Consider the following 16,442-nt stretch of genomic DNA (forward strand, 5'->3'; position numbering starts at 1 on the left):
TTTACTGGCATGATGGGTAGGGTATGGCACGGGTTCCATGCTGCATCTACGCTACTAGCGGTGCTGAGGTCCTCTTGGGCGCGGAGGGAGATTTCTGGCCCTTTCATTCCTCCTAGGAACTATCCCTCCCCGGTCCCCCCTTTTTTTATTCTTTTTTTTATTTTTATTTTCTTTTCTTCTTTCTTTTTTTTTCTTAAAAGCAAAAAGAAAGAAGTAACCTAACCATGGCAGCCCCAGTCCATGAACCTGCTACCCCCAGGCCCCTTCTTGATACCGCACCCAGTTCCGGCCCCCACCTCGTCTTTGGACCACTCTTCGGACACCCCTCATGCCTCTGTACCTCTTGCCAGTGCTGTTTCCTCACCCGCTTCAGGTACTGAGGTCTCGACTGACTCCTTCAATTTGTCTGACCTCCGCTCTCCTTTGACTATGCTTCCGGCCTCTCCCTCTACGGTGCGGCAATTTTCGAATCGCCGGCCCATTCCACGTCGGACCAACTCTGGTCCCACGCCTAAACGGCAATGACAATTACCTGCTGATGATACTTCTCCACCTTCTCGTTCTTCTCAGAAAAGATCGACACGTCCTGCACTCCCTTTCCACGTTCAGTTTCAGAATGTGCAATGGACTAAATTCTTCACTTTACGACCGACTTCCTCTACTGCCTATCTTTCCGACCACAGTATTGGCAAGGCACTCCTACGCCATGTTGGTAAAGATATTTCTTTTCATGCTCTTAAGAGCGGTACGCGCATCATCACTGTACAGAATGCTACTCAAGCTCATGATCTTTCTCTTCTTTCCCATATTGATACTCTTCCTGTCACTATTGAAAAACATCATTCCCTCAATTCTTGTAGTGGTACTGTCATTCTGCCCCATACCATAGTTCAACAAAATTTCCAGACATGTGGCAATGACATTCGTGAACAGCTGGAACTCCAAGATCTCCCAATCCTCAAGGTAGACACTTATGTTCTTCCTGCCCGCGGGCGGAGACGACACCCTAGCAATGTGGCTCGTTTAACTTTTGACAGCCGTGAACTCCCATCCTCAGTTTATGTAGCAGGACATCGGTTACAAGTTCGAAAGGTGATCCCTACACCGCAACAGTGTAGAAATTGCTGGCGATTTGGCCATCCAGCGAAATATTGCAGATCCATAGTCGAATGTCCAGTCTGTGGTGCCGATGACCATTCTAATACGTCTTGCAATCAACCTCCCTCTTGCCTTAATTGTCATGAGGCTCACCCTTCGTACTCTTGCAGTTGCCAAGTCTACTTAAATGAGTGGGAAATCCGTTACCTCAAAGAGGCAGGTCTCCCTTATGCCATGGCAGTTTCTCATCTCCACCTCCAAGGGAGACTACCTCGTGTTTCTTATTCCCATGATTCAAAATGTCCCCTCACTTCTGGGGTCCCATCTTCTGCAGCCTCCTCTGTGGTTACCTCTCCCATAGCCACTCCTGTATCTAATTCTTTTGCTGTCCTAGGTTCAGACGTCCCTACTTCAACGCCTCAGTCTGTTCTTGCTTCTTCATGTTCTCCCTCACAAGCTTCAGTATCGACGAGATCTTGTACGACACCTCCTCCCAATTGTCCCTCTACTTCTCAGAAGTCAAAAAAAGGTCCTTTAACCCCTCCTTCCCTTCTTCCACCTCCTCATTTTACCTTCCCTGTCTCTGTACCTGGTTCTTCCCCTCTCACTGGCTCTATTACAAGTGTAGAGGTTCACCCTCCTCCTCGTACTGTACCTTCCTCCCCTGTTCCCTCCCAAGTTTCTTCCTCTTCTGCCACCTCCCAGGTTTCTGCCTCTTCTGTCCCCTTCCACGCTTCTTCTCCAGTTCTCTCCACCCTTTCGCCCCCCCCCCCCTACCTTGGTACAGTCCATTACAGTTCCAATCTTTACTCATCCTCCCCCTACCATCTCCAATATTGTCTCCCATACGACATCTCTGAATTCCGAAACACTTGAAGCAATCTCTGAATATATTGCAGAGACCAAACCATCAATGGACACTGATCCACCCTCTGTTCCTTCTCTCTCCTCTCCTCCATCTGCGCAACTCCTTTCTTCACAGCGCACCGTTCCTTCGCTACTTGACCATTTTCCGCTGCCTCCGCACGTGGACTTTTCTAACCCCTCTAGTCCATAGGAACCCTTACCTGCGGATTTCAGGTATCTTTATCATTGCCAATCATGGCCTATTTACAGTGGAATATATGCGGCCTCAGGGGTAATCGGGGTGAGCTTCAGATGTTACTCTCCCAGTTTTCCCCTGTTGGTGTTTGCTTACAGGAACCAAAATTACACTCTGTTGTTATCTATCCCATCTCAGGCTATAATTTCTTGTATTCTTCAGATCCTTTTCCTGATGGGACCTTTAATGAAAGTGCCCTTCTTCTACGCACTGATATTCCATACCTTCAGCTATTTGTTCATACTTCGCTGCATTACACAGCAGCCCATATCCACTTGCATAGGTGGTATATGCTCTGTTCTTTATATCTCTCTCCTTCTCAGGCATTATCTATTCCGGATATTGCCTTTCTTGTTTCGTCATTACCACCACTGCTTCTGTTACTTGGCGATTTTAATGCCCATCATTTCCTCTGAGGGGGGTCTCACTGTGATTCCCGTGGCATTCAGTTAGAGGCTTTTCTTGCTACCCACCCCCTCCATGTTTTAAATACAGGTACTCACACCCATTTTGATCCTCGGACTCACACACACTCTTGCATCGATCTCTCAGTCTGCTCTTCCTCCGCCGCATTAGACTTCACCTGGTCTGTTCTCCCGGATTTACGTGACAGCGATCATTTCCCAATCATTCTTACTTCCCCTTCATATTCACCACCTCTTCGTATCCCACGCTGGCAATTTGATCAGGCAAATTGGAACCTTTACTCACAACTAACTGTTTTTAGTGAGGTTCCTTCTTCGTCCTCCATTGATGAGCTTTTACACCTCTTCTCGTCCTCCGTTTTAACCACAGCTTCTCATTCTATACCCCAAACTTTGGGCAGGCATTCTCAGAAATGCATGCCTTGGTGGTCTCCTGCTTGTGCTCGTGCAGTATGTTTGAAACGCGCTGCATTGGGCAGGTACCGGTGCAATAGAACCACAGAGAGACTTCTTGATTTTAAGCAGAAGCTTGCAATCGCTCGCCGCGTCATCCGTGATGCTAAACGCACTTGCTGGCGAGATTATATCTCCACCATCACCTCTGCTTCCTCTATGAGTGCAGTCTGGAAAAAAGTACGAAAACTGAGTGGTAAATATTCTCCTGACCCAGTTCCTGTTCTAAGGGGTGCCGGTGTTGATATAGCAAACCCACTAGATGTTGCCAATGAAATTGGCAATCATCTGGTCCATATTTCTCAGGGGCTCCATCTATGCCCCTCATTTCTTTCCTCAAAGTGTGCCAGAGAGTTAGCACCCTTGGACTTTTCTTCTCTCAGAGAAGAACAGTATAATATGCCTTTTACACTTCAAGAACTGGAGGTAACACTCTCAGCTTGCCGATCATCGGCAGCTGGGCCCGACGACATTCATATTCGTATGCTACAACATTTACATCAGTCAGCCCTTGTAGTCCTATTATGCCTTTTCAATCTTATTTGGTCACAAGTTCTTCCACAGCTGTGGAAATCTGCCATTGTTCTCCCTTTCCACAAACCAGGCACTATGGGACATGAAGCCTCCCACTATCGTCCCATTGCTCTTACCAGTGCAGTTTGCAAAGTGATGGAACGCCTGGTAAATAGACGTTTAGTGTGGTATTTAGAGACACACAACAGTCTCTCCACTCGTCAATATGGCTTTCGTAAGGGACATTCTACCATAGACCCCTTACTATGCTTGGATACGTATGTTCGTAATGCCTTTGCGAATAACCACTATGACACAACTTGGAGGTATAATATTTTGGCCCAAGCCCACTCCTTAGGCCTCCGAGGCAATCTACCATCCTTTCTTAAGAACTTTTTAACTGATAGACATTTCCGTGTTCGGGTTAATAATATGCTCTCCCCGGACTTTATCCAAGCTGAAGGTGTCCCCCAGGGATGTGTTCTGAGCACAACACTTTTTCTCCTTGCTATTAATGATTTGGCCTCTAGTCTTCCATCAAATATTTGGTCATCACTCTATGTTGATGACTTCGCTATTGCCTGTGCAGGTGCTGGCTGTCACCTCATTACAGTTTCTCTCCAGCATGCGGTCGACCGTGTTTCCAATTGGGCCACCACACGTGGGTTTAAATTTTCCAGCACTAAAACCCACCAAATTACTTTCACTAGATGCTCTGTCATCTCCGATCATTCTTTGTACCTCTATGGCTCCCGTATCCCTGAACGTCATACAGTCAAGTTTCTGGGCCTCCTCTTTGACCGTAGGTTATCCTGGAAACCTCACATTACCTCTCTGAAGGCAACTTGTCACAGCCGGCTGAACCTTCTTAAAACCCTTGCTCATCTTTCATGGGGAGCTGATTGTCGAACCCTCCTTCACCTTCATTCCACCCTCATTTTATCGAAACTTGATTATGGTGACCAGATCTATTCAGCGGCATCTCCTGCTACTCTCTCTAGCCTTAACCCCATTCATCACCAAGGATTACGTTTATGCCTTGGTGCTTTTCACTCTTCCCCTGTTGAGAGCCTCTATGCAGAAGCGAATGTTCCACCCTTATCCAATCGCCGTGATGCCCATTGCCTTCACTACTATGTACACTCTCATGATCTCCACAATCCTTCCATTTATAGAATGGTCACTGATATTAGTAGACATTCTTTATTTGTTCGCCGCCCCTGTTTACTCCATCCCTTCTCTCTTCGCCTTCATTCGCTCTTGTCTTCTCTTCAATTACCACCTTTCTATGTTCATGTAGCATCTCACTTTTCCCTACCCCCCTGGGAAGTTCCAGCTGTTCGAGTCTGTTCTTTCTCTCTCCGTTGCTCGAAAGCCCAACTATCTATGGTCGCTTCCTGCTCTCTTTTTCTTGACCACTTCCACTCTCATTCTCATGCCATTGCTATGTACACAGATGGCTCTATGTCTTCTGACGGCATAGGATTCGCAGCAATGTTTCCAGACAGCGTCGTACAAGGGCATTTACTATCTTCGGCTAGTATTTTTGCTGCTGAATTGTATGCCATCCTTGCAGCACTTATCAGTATTGCATCTATGCCTGTGTCATCATTTGTGGTTGTCTCAGACTTCCTTAGTGCTTTACAGGCTATACAGAAATTTGATACACCTCACCCCTTAGTCCTCCATATCCAACTTTGGCTACACCGCATCTTTACCAAGCATAAAGATATTGTTTTTTGTTGGGTCCCTGGTCATGTTGACGTACAGGACAATGAACAGGCAGACACTGCTGCGCGGTCAGCAGTACATGACCTACCAGTTTCATATAGAGGTATTCCATTTACGGACTATTTTGCTGCAATATCTTCCCACCTTCACACCCGTTGGCAACAATGTTGGTCTACTATGCTCGGTAACAAACTTCAATCTATTAAACCGAGTATAGGTTACTGGCCGTCTTCTTATCACCAGTGTCGAGGTTGGGAGACTACTCTCTCCCATCTTCGCATTGGCCATACTCGTCTTACTCATAGATATCTCATGGAGAGGCGCCCTGCTCCTCTCTGTGAGAATTGCCAGGCTCCATTATCAGTCAGCCACATTCTGTTGGACTGCCCACTTTATCAACGAGCACGCAGAATTTACCTCCGTTGTCGTCTTCGCTCCGCTGGTCTCTCTTTACCTTCCCTTCTCGCTGATGGACCCACCTTCCATCCGGACTCTCTCATTGATTTTTTGACAACAACTGACTTCACAAATTCTGATACCTTCAGCCCTTTCTACCTCAATCTCTTGCTACCCTCTACCCCCGTACTATCCCCTGCCCCGCTGTTTTCTGTAACCTACTGATCATCCCTCCTCCCTTCTGCCGCCCAATACCCTCGCTTCCTTCCCTACCCTGCAGCGCTGTATAGCCCTTGTGGCTTAGCGCTTCTTTTTGATTATAATAATAATAAAAATCTGTAGCGATTGCAAGTGTAAACATCTTATACAGTGTTTAGTAATGTATTGTACGGTGTTTTTTCTGTGTTTAACCAAGTTTTCCCAAGCCCATTATATCTACCAAATGCTCAAGTGTGTCTCCTGCTTCTGTTGAGAAAAAAAAGAGGAAGGCAATTATTTAGGAGATGAAACTTAAGATAATTACGTACCAATCATGAAAGCGGCATATGATTTGAGTCTTTCACAGTTGACACTCTAAGCCATCTTGAAAGATAAGAGGCTATTCAGGCATTAAAGTCATCTGCACCCATTAAATCCACTGTCATCACAAAGAAAAGAGTTGGACCAGTTGATGATATGGAAAGATTAGTTGTCACATCAGTGGAAGACCGGACACAAAAATGCATACCACTTAGCCTACTTAGCGCTGTATGACCCCGGTAGGTTTAGCGCTAGGTTTTGATTATGATAGTAATAATTAGCGTACCAAGGCAAGGAGTCTCTTTGATACGCTTAAAGAGCATGCTCATGACCCTTCATATACACAAACGTTTACAGCAAATCATAGATGGTTTCAATGCTTCAAAAGGCATCATAATGTGAAGGTTAATAGTGAGGCAGCAAGTTCTGATACTGAAGCTGCCAAAGCTTTTAGAGAGAAGCTACACAAGATAATTATTAACGAAACATTTTTGCGAGAACAAATATTTAATGTAAATGAGACGAGTTTGTTCTGGAAGCGTATGCCTGAGTGTACTTACTTTCATCAAGAGGCAAAGACAATGCTGGGATTCAAGAAATTCAAAGATCATGTTACGCTACTTCTGGGTGGAAATGTTGCTGGTTTTATTAAACTGAAGCTTTCCCTAATTTGCTACTTCAAGAACCCCACAGCATTCAAGAATGTGAGCAAGCATATGCTTCCCGTGTATTATCGCCACAACAAGAAAGCCTGGATAATATTAGGATTGTTTGAAGACTGGTTTTTGAACTGTTCTATTCCCCAGGTGAAAAAACATTATTGTCAAGACAATATACCCTTGAAGATTTAACTTATTTTAAATAATGCTCCAGGACATCCACAACATCTCAGCAACCTGCATCTGGATGTAAAAGCTGTGTATTTGCCACTGAACACAACTGCATTCATCCAACCAACGTATCAAGGTGATATCTGCATTCAAAGCACACTATTTACTCAGCACGTTCACTCAGGCTGTTGAAAGACTAAATGTGGTTGAACACATTGATAATTTTAGAAAGATTTTATTAATGCTATCAGGAACATCGCTGCAACATGAGAAAAAGTCACAAAGCAATGCTTGAGAAGCATATGGAAGAAAGTTGTGATGACATTTGTGAACACCTTCCAAGGCTTTAATAAAGATTCTGCTTTTGATGAAATAACAAGATTTTTATTGCTTAGGAGACAGCTAGAATTTGAAATGGATGAAAATCATCAGCTTTTTGGCTGCATGACCCTTGTTGGTTTAGCACTTTATTTTATTATAATTATCAGTTTTTTGGTACTGAGGCTAAAGAGGTTTCCAATGAGTTGATTGAACTGGAGGAAGCAAGAAGTAAAGAAAGAGAGACAGAGGAAGAAGTTATACCTGACACACCAAGAAAGTTCACAATGAAAATATTGGCAGAGGAGTTTGCCTGTTGTGGTTTGTAGATGATAGAAGAAATGAAAGTCAATTATGAGAGATCTGCAAAATTTGAAAGACAAATACAGTATGCTTTTGCTTGCTATAAAGAAAATTATAATGAAAAAAAGAAGCAAACTGTACTGTCGAAAATTGATATCTTCCTGAAGAAGCTGCACTTGTTTCCGAACTATCAAGTGTCAACGACCTAGTGCCTCCAATGAGCTGTGCTTGTGAATGTTAATTTGATGACCCTGTCATTGTAGCCTCCTCCCCAGCATCATAAAGCAATGTTAATTCTATGCTAAACAACTTTCTTCAGGCCCGGGTGCTTTTAGCTAACTACATTAACCCTTTAACTGTCAAGACATTGATCAACACATCCAGTAGCACTCTGAATATTTAAAAAGAAAAGTTATTTTTTCCTGTAAAAAACAAAAGAGGTTAATTTTGTGTGTGTTGTAAGACCATAATAAAAAAGGTTAGGGTCAGAGGTACAGCACTGTATGACTCTTGTAGGTTTAGTGCTTAAGTAAGTAAGTTTATTCAGGTATACACAATACAGTTACATAGAATTATCATACATAGCAGCATATGTGTAGAGAACCTGGGATAACCCAAAAAAGTCAGACAGAGTGACTTATTTCCATTGGGGCCCTTTTACCTTATTATTATAATATAAAGGTTATAATATTTTCTTATTATTCTACAATGAAGATAACATCTTATTATCATACTAAAAAGACTATCTACTACACGAGGGTCATTAAGACTATCTACAATACGAGGGTCATTAAGACTATCTACAATACGAGGGTCATTACTAGGGATAAGGTAAAATTTACACGTATGTTAGCTAAAAAATAGAAAATCATTCCCCTCCCTTTCTGTAGCTACATTCATCAGACACCTTTCGGCACTCTTCTTGAACTGGTTCATGCTATGACTGGCTTTGACATGTGCGGGTAGTCTGTTCCATTCCTTTATTGCTGTACAATAAAAGGTGTTTGAACCCTGGCCACTGACTGTGGGTACTACAAAGTTGTGCTCTCTCCCCCTAGTACTATGATTGCTTTGGTTCCCAACCTTGACAAAATTGACAGCAAGATATTCTGGACATTGTTTGTGAGCAATTTTATAAACATGATTTAGCTTCAGTTGTTTTACTCTGTCTTCAACATTCAGCATATCCAACTGCTGTAATTCATCCTGGCTTAGTTATGATTAAAATAATAATAGGGTCAGAGCTCTGTTTGCAGCATCATGACTAGTCCCGAAGCTAAGTGGTATGTCCTATGAGGAGAGGTTAAGGAACTCAATCTGATGACACTGGAGGACAGGAGGGATAGGGAGGATATGATGTCATAGAAAATACAGAGATGAAATGAGTCATAGGGATGCTAAGTAGTATTTCTTTGGCCTTAGGGTTGTCAGAAAATGGAAAAATCTGGAGTGAACTAGTAGAGGCAGGATTCATACATAGCTTTAAAAAGAGGTACGATGAACCTCCTGAAGCAGGGAGAGTGTGAACCTACTAGTGACCAGCAAAGAGGCAGAGCCAGGAGCTATGACTCGACTTCTGCAACCACATATTGGTGAGTACTGTCTGCATAGCCTTGCTGCTGTAATTGCTAATATAAAAAAAGCGATTACCAATGAAGCAGTATTCTTGTGATTAGGTATTTATTACTTATTTTCGTGTCAAAAGCGACCTTGGTCACATAACATTTCACGTCTCGTGTGAGAGGAGAGAAAGAAAAAATGAAGAGAGCGAGAGAAAGAGATGAACATCACTGTGTCTAGCTGATGTAGGTAACAGCTCTTAGCTTGTATATGAAGGTTGGAAAATGTAACCTAACCCTGTTAAACTCTTCTGTAAAGAGAGAGATAAACATCATTGTGTGGAACGCGGAGTCACCAACTGGACAAGACCCAGACCGAGATGGTACCGCCGAACCTCATCCATAACGTGTAACACAGAGACATCAAGGTCTTCCCTCATCCTTAGATACATCAAGGTCTTCCCTCATACTTAGATACATCAAGGTCTTCCCTCATCCTTAAATACATCAAGGTCTTCCCTCATCCTTAAATACATCAAGGTCTTCCCTCATCCTTAGATACATCAAGGTCTTCCCTCATCCTTAAATACATCAAGGTCTTCCCTCATCCTTAGATACATCAAGGTCTTCCCTCATCCTTAGATACATCAAGGTCTTCCCTCATCCTTAGATACATCAAGGTCTTCCCTCATCCTTAAATACATCAAGGTCTTCCCTCATCCTTAAATACATCAAGGTCTTCCCTCATCCTTAGATACATCAAGGTCTTCCCTCATCCTTAGATACATCAAGGTCTTCCCTCATCCTTAGATACATCAAGGTCTTCCCTCATCCTTAGATACATCAAGGTCTTCCCTCATCCTTAGATGTGTAAGAATTGCTTACTTGGGTTGAAAGCCTATCGACTACGAGAGGATCATCCAGGCTACAATGTCACCTGTTCACCACTAGCTATACCTTAATCCCTAAAATAAGGATTAAAGTAAACTTTGCGTGTCTACAGTGAGAGACATAAACCACTCGGTGTACACAGAGGTATACTACTGAGAGCAGCAAGGTAGACAGGCGCCGAGTTTACCTTTCATCAGTAACATTGACTTGATAAAGCTTTACAGTGTAAAGCATCACTTAATGAAGCTTTACACAGTGATGCAAGACTTAGAAAAGCTTTACATTTAGTTAAACATGATAAAGCTTGACAAAAACTATTTGTAATAAACCATTACAAATAGTGAACCATGATAAAACTCTACAAACTGACACATGACTTAATAAAGTTCTATGTATAGAACGAAACAATTTGATAAAGCGCTATATACGGAGCGAGACATAATTTGATAAAGCGCTATTCAGGGGGACACAGGACTTTATAAAGCTCTGCTCAGTGAAAAGGGATTTGATAAAGCTCTACTCAGTGAAAAGGGACTTGATAAAGCTCTACTCAGTGAAAAGGGACTTGATAAAGCTCTACTCAGTGAAACAACTTGAAGCTCTACACAGTGAAGCGCAGTGCTCTGTGACCCTGGTGGTTTAGAGCTTTGCTTTGATTATAATATTAATAATAGAGTGAAACAAAACTTTATAACCCTTGTGGGTTTAGTGCTTAGTTATTATATAATATATATTAACAAGGTTCTACGCAGAGCCACAAGTCACCATAAACTACGCCTTACTACAGGTCACCACAACAGACTACAGGTCACCACAACAGACTACAGGTCACCACAACAGACTACAGGTCACCACAACAGACTACAGGTCACCACAACAGATTACAGGTCACCACAACAGACTACAGGTCACCACAACAGACTACAGGTCACCACAACAGACTACAGGTCACCACAACAGACTACAGGTCACCACAACAGACTACAGGTCACCACAACATACCGCAGGTCACTACAATACACTACAGACCACCACAACACACCACAGGTCACCACAACACACCACAGGTCACCATAACACACCACAGGTCACTACAATACACTACAGGTCACTATAACACACTACAGTTCACAACACACCACAGGTCACCACAACACACCACAGGTCACCATAACACACCACAGGTCACCACACTACGGGTCACCACAACACACCATAGGTGACCATAAGACACCACAGGTCACTACAATACAGGTCACCACAACACACTACAGGTCACCACAACACACCACAGGTCACCACAACACACTACAGGTTTCCACATACTTCAGGTCACCACAACACACCACAGGTCACCACAACACACCACAGGTCACCACAACACACCACAGGTCACTACAATACACTACAGGCCACTACAAAACACTACAGATCACAACACACCCTAGGTCACTACAACACACCACAGGTCACCACAACACACTACAGGTCTCCAAACACTACAGGTCACTACAACACACCACAGGTCACCACAACACACAACATGTCACCACAACAAAAGACTTGGCAGACGATGCACCATCCCCCCAATGAAAAGCAGGGGTGTCACTAGCACGTTAAGAGACCATACAATAAGTGTCAGGGGCCCGAGACTGTTCAACTGCCTCCCAGCACACATAAGGGGGATTACCAACAGACCCCTGGCAGCACCTAAAGTCAGTTCCTGATCAGCCGGGCTGTGGCTCGTACGTTGGTTTGCGTGCAGCCAGCAGCAACAGCCTGGTTGATCAGGCGCTGATCCACCAGGAGGCCTGGTCACAGACCGGGCCGCGGGGGCGTTGACCCCCGAAACTCTCTCCAGGTCCAGGTAAACAACACACTACAGGTCTCCACACACTACAGGTCACTACAACACACCACAGGTCACCGCAACACACCACAGGTCATCACAACACACCACAGGTCACTATAACACACTACAGGTCATTACAACACTACATGTCACCACAATACGCCACAGACCACGACAACACACCACAGGTCACAACACACTACACGTCACCACAACACACCACAGGTCACCATTCCACAGGTTATCACAACACACCACAAGTCACCACAACACACCACAGATCACCACAACACACCACAGGTCACCGCAACGCACCATAGGTCTCCATAACACACCGCAGGTCACTACAACACACTACGGGTCACCACAATACACTACAGGTCACCACAATACACCACAGGTCACTACAACATGCTACATGTCACTACAACACACTACAGGTCACTACAACACACTACAGGTCACCACAACACACTTCGCACAATGAGCCACAGGTCACCACAACACACTTCGCACAATGCGCCACAGGTCACCACAACACACCACAGGTCACCACATACCACAGATCACCACACACCACAGGTCACCACAGTATCGACCTAGTGACCTCATCCTCAATTGCCACTGTGACACTCTGACAGTTAAATACTTTCTACCCAAGTGGATTCCGGCCTTATACCAGTGGTCGGTAGAGGTGGTTCTTGCCTGACACTAAACTTCAAAACTTATTAACAAATTCCTTATTTACTGCCTTTTAAGAAGCATCTTTATTTGTTAAACCTGCTTTTGGGCAAAGAAGTTAAACTTGTCTCGTATGCGAGATGTGTAGGATTTGTGAGAGGGGAAAAATTCATGATGCTGATTAGATCTGGACTCTGGGAAAGTGCGGGAAGAGGAGTTGAGAGGAGGCAGCGGGAAGAGTATTATTATTATTATTATTAAAGATTCACCGGTATTCTCCCGGCCCGGGCCTTTTCCAAGTGGTGGCCCAGCTTTGGCTCCCTCTTTAGGGAGTGTCTGAGACCTAAGTCTCCCATGGGAGGAGGCACAAGTACCTCCTCATCTTTGGGACCAACTGTCCCCAGGCCTGCGGGAAGAGGATCTGGAAAATTTGGTAGATGGATCTACAACTTCCTAACAAACAGAACAAAGAATAATAGTAAACAGAGTAAATTCAGAGGAAGTTTAGCTCTGTCTCACAAGGTGCAGTACTGGCTCCCATCCTGTTCTTCATCCTCATATCTGACACAGAGATGTAAGCTAGAGAACCGTGTCTTCCTTTGCGGATGACACCCGAATTTGCATGATAGTGCCATCCATCGAAGACACTGCTAGTCTCCAAGCGCAGAAAACAATATGAAGTTGAGTGAAGACAAATTTCAATTAATCCGCTATCGAAAACTCGAGGAAAATAAAACTGTATCAAAGTATAAAACAAATTCCAACCACACAATAGAGCGAAAAACTAATGTGAAGGACCTGGGAGTGATAATTTCAGAGGATCTCACTTTCAAAGATCACAACAATGTATCTACCACATCTGCTAGGAAAATGATAGGATGGATAATGAGAACCTTCAAAACTAGGGATGCCAAACCCATGATGATTCTCTTCAAATCGCTTGTTCTCTAGGCTCAAATATTGCTGTACACTAACAGCCCATTTCAAGGCAGGCTAAATTGCAGGCCTAGAGAATATACAGAAAACTTTCACCGCACTTATAAGTATGATAAATTTAGCAATTAAATTACTGGAAACGGTTGAAGTCCCTTGATTTGTACTCCCTGAAATGCAGGCGAGAAAGATACAAGTTAATGTACACTTGGAAAATCCTAGAGGGGCAAGTCCCCAAATCTACTCATGAAAATCACTACCTACGAAAGCAAAAGACTTGGCAAGAGATGTAACATTCCCCAATGAAAGCAGGGGCGCCACGAGTACACTAAGAGAAAACACAATAAGCGTCAGGGGTCCAAGACTATTCAACTGCTGCTCAGAATACATAAGGAGGATAGCCAATAGACCCCTGGCTGTCTTTAATTAAGAAGGCGCTGGAAAATCACCTAAAGCCAGTACCTGACCAGCCGGGCTGTGGCTCATATATCGGTTTATGTGTTTATGGTTGATCAGGCCCTGATTAACCGCGAGACCTGGTCATGGACCGGGCCGCAGGGGACTTTGACCCCCGAAATCTCCTCCAGGTATACTCCAGGATTTGAAAGGAGGCAGCGCAAAGAGGAGGCATCGGGAAGAGGAGGTGTGGTTGGTGAGAGTGGGGATAGTTGCTTCCTTGTCAAGGTCGTCCAGTAACCGAGCGGAACATCTCCACCCTGGCTACCACACACTCCGTTACACACCTGGCTACCACACACTCCGTTACACACGAACAAAATACTGCGTGGAATAGACAAGGTGGACAGAGACAGGATGTTCCAGGGATGGGACACAGAAACAAGGGGTCACAATTGGAAGTTGAAGACCTAGATGAGTCAAAGGGATGTTAGGAAGTATTTCTTCAGTCATAGATTTGTCAGGAAGTGGAATAGCCTAGCAAGTGAGGTGGTGGAGGCAGGAACCATACATATCTTTAAGATGAGGTATGATAAAGCTCATGGAGCAGGGAGAGAGAGGACCTAGTAGCACTCAGTGAAGAGGCGGGGCCAGGAGCTGAGTCTCGACCCCTGCAACCACAATTAGGTGAGTACCTGGCTACCACACTGTTACACACCTGGCTACCACACACTCCGTAACACACCTGACCACACACTGATACACACCTGGCTACCACACACACACCTGGCTACTTCACACTCTGTAACACACCTGGCTACCACACACTCCGTTACACACCTGCTACCACACTGTTACACACCTGGCTACCACTCCGTTACACACCTGGCTGCCACACTGTTACACACCTGGCTACCACACACTCCGTTACACACTTGGCTACCACATACTCTGTTACACACCTGGCTACCACACACTCTGTTACACTCCTGACTATCACCCACTCTGTTACACACCTGGCTACCACACTGTTACACACCTGGCTACCACACACTCCGTTACACACCTGGCTACCACACACTCTGTTACACACCTGGCTGCCATACACTCCGTTACACACCTGGCTACCTCACACTGTTACACACCTGGCTACCACACACTCTGTTACACACCTGACTACCACACATTCCGTTGCACACCTGGCTACCACACACTCCGTTCCACACATGGGTACCACACACTCCGTTATACACCTGGCTACCACACACTGTTACACACCTGGCTACCACACCGTTACACACCTGGCTACCACACACTCTGTTACACGCCTGACTACCACACACTCCGTTACACACCTGGGTACCACACACTCCGTTACACACCTGGCTACCATACACTGTTACACACCTGACTACTACACACTCCATTACACACCTGGCTACCATACACTGTTACACACCTGACTACTACACACTCCGTTACACACCTGACTACCACACACTCCATTACACACCTGGCTATCACATACTCCGTTACACACCTGGGTACCACACACTCCGTTACACACCTGGCTACCATACACTGTTACACACCTGACTACTACACACTCCGTTACACACCTGGCTACCACACACTCCGTTACACACCTGGCTACCACACAGTCCGTTACACATCTGGCTACCACACTGTTACACATCTGGCTACCACATACTCTGTTACACACCTGGCTACCACACACTCCGTTACACACGTGGCTACCACATACTCCGTTACACACCTGGCTGCCACACTCCGTTACACACCTGGCTACCACACTCCGTTACACACCTGGCTACAAGTGCAATGCTCTCTATAACCTTCAGTACTCTCGATCTTTCCATGGCCGTTCCATCCGCAGAACCAGGAGAGGAAACAGAGGTCGTAGTTCTCAGACTAACCAGGACCAGGTTCATTCTTCCAATTCGGGGGAATTCGAGCGCCCCAGTCAAACCGTCCCATGGTGACAGTAGGTGATAATGAGTACACCATCCCCGTTCGTAATCCCTTTGATGCCTTAAGCAGTTTCGGGAACGACAATCTCGTTGATGATGTTGCTTCACACGTCTCAGACGAAGATGATTTTGGGGATGAAGTGGAACAAACCTTCCTTGATGACAACCCTCCTTTTTGTTTGCACATAACCTCCAATGCAACGATAGGTCCCATAGTACAAGAATCTGTTCTTAATGAGCCCGTTCATGTGTTCATGGACTCTGGTGCGCAAGTCAATATTATCAGGTCTAATTTGTCTAAGAATAAGCAGTTACGACATGTCCTTCTTGTAGAATCAACTCATGTGTCCTTCCCTAGTGGAGTGGCTGGTTCTCATCTGCATGTCCGAGGTCGGACTTGCCTCACCTTTTCTATCCAAGGTAGAGACTTTATTGCTTCCTTCCTTGTTGT

The sequence above is a fragment of the Cherax quadricarinatus genome, chromosome 32 (assembly GCF_038502225.1).
Source record: "Cherax quadricarinatus isolate ZL_2023a chromosome 32, ASM3850222v1, whole genome shotgun sequence".
Lineage (NCBI taxonomy): Eukaryota > Metazoa > Arthropoda > Malacostraca > Decapoda > Parastacidae > Cherax > Cherax quadricarinatus.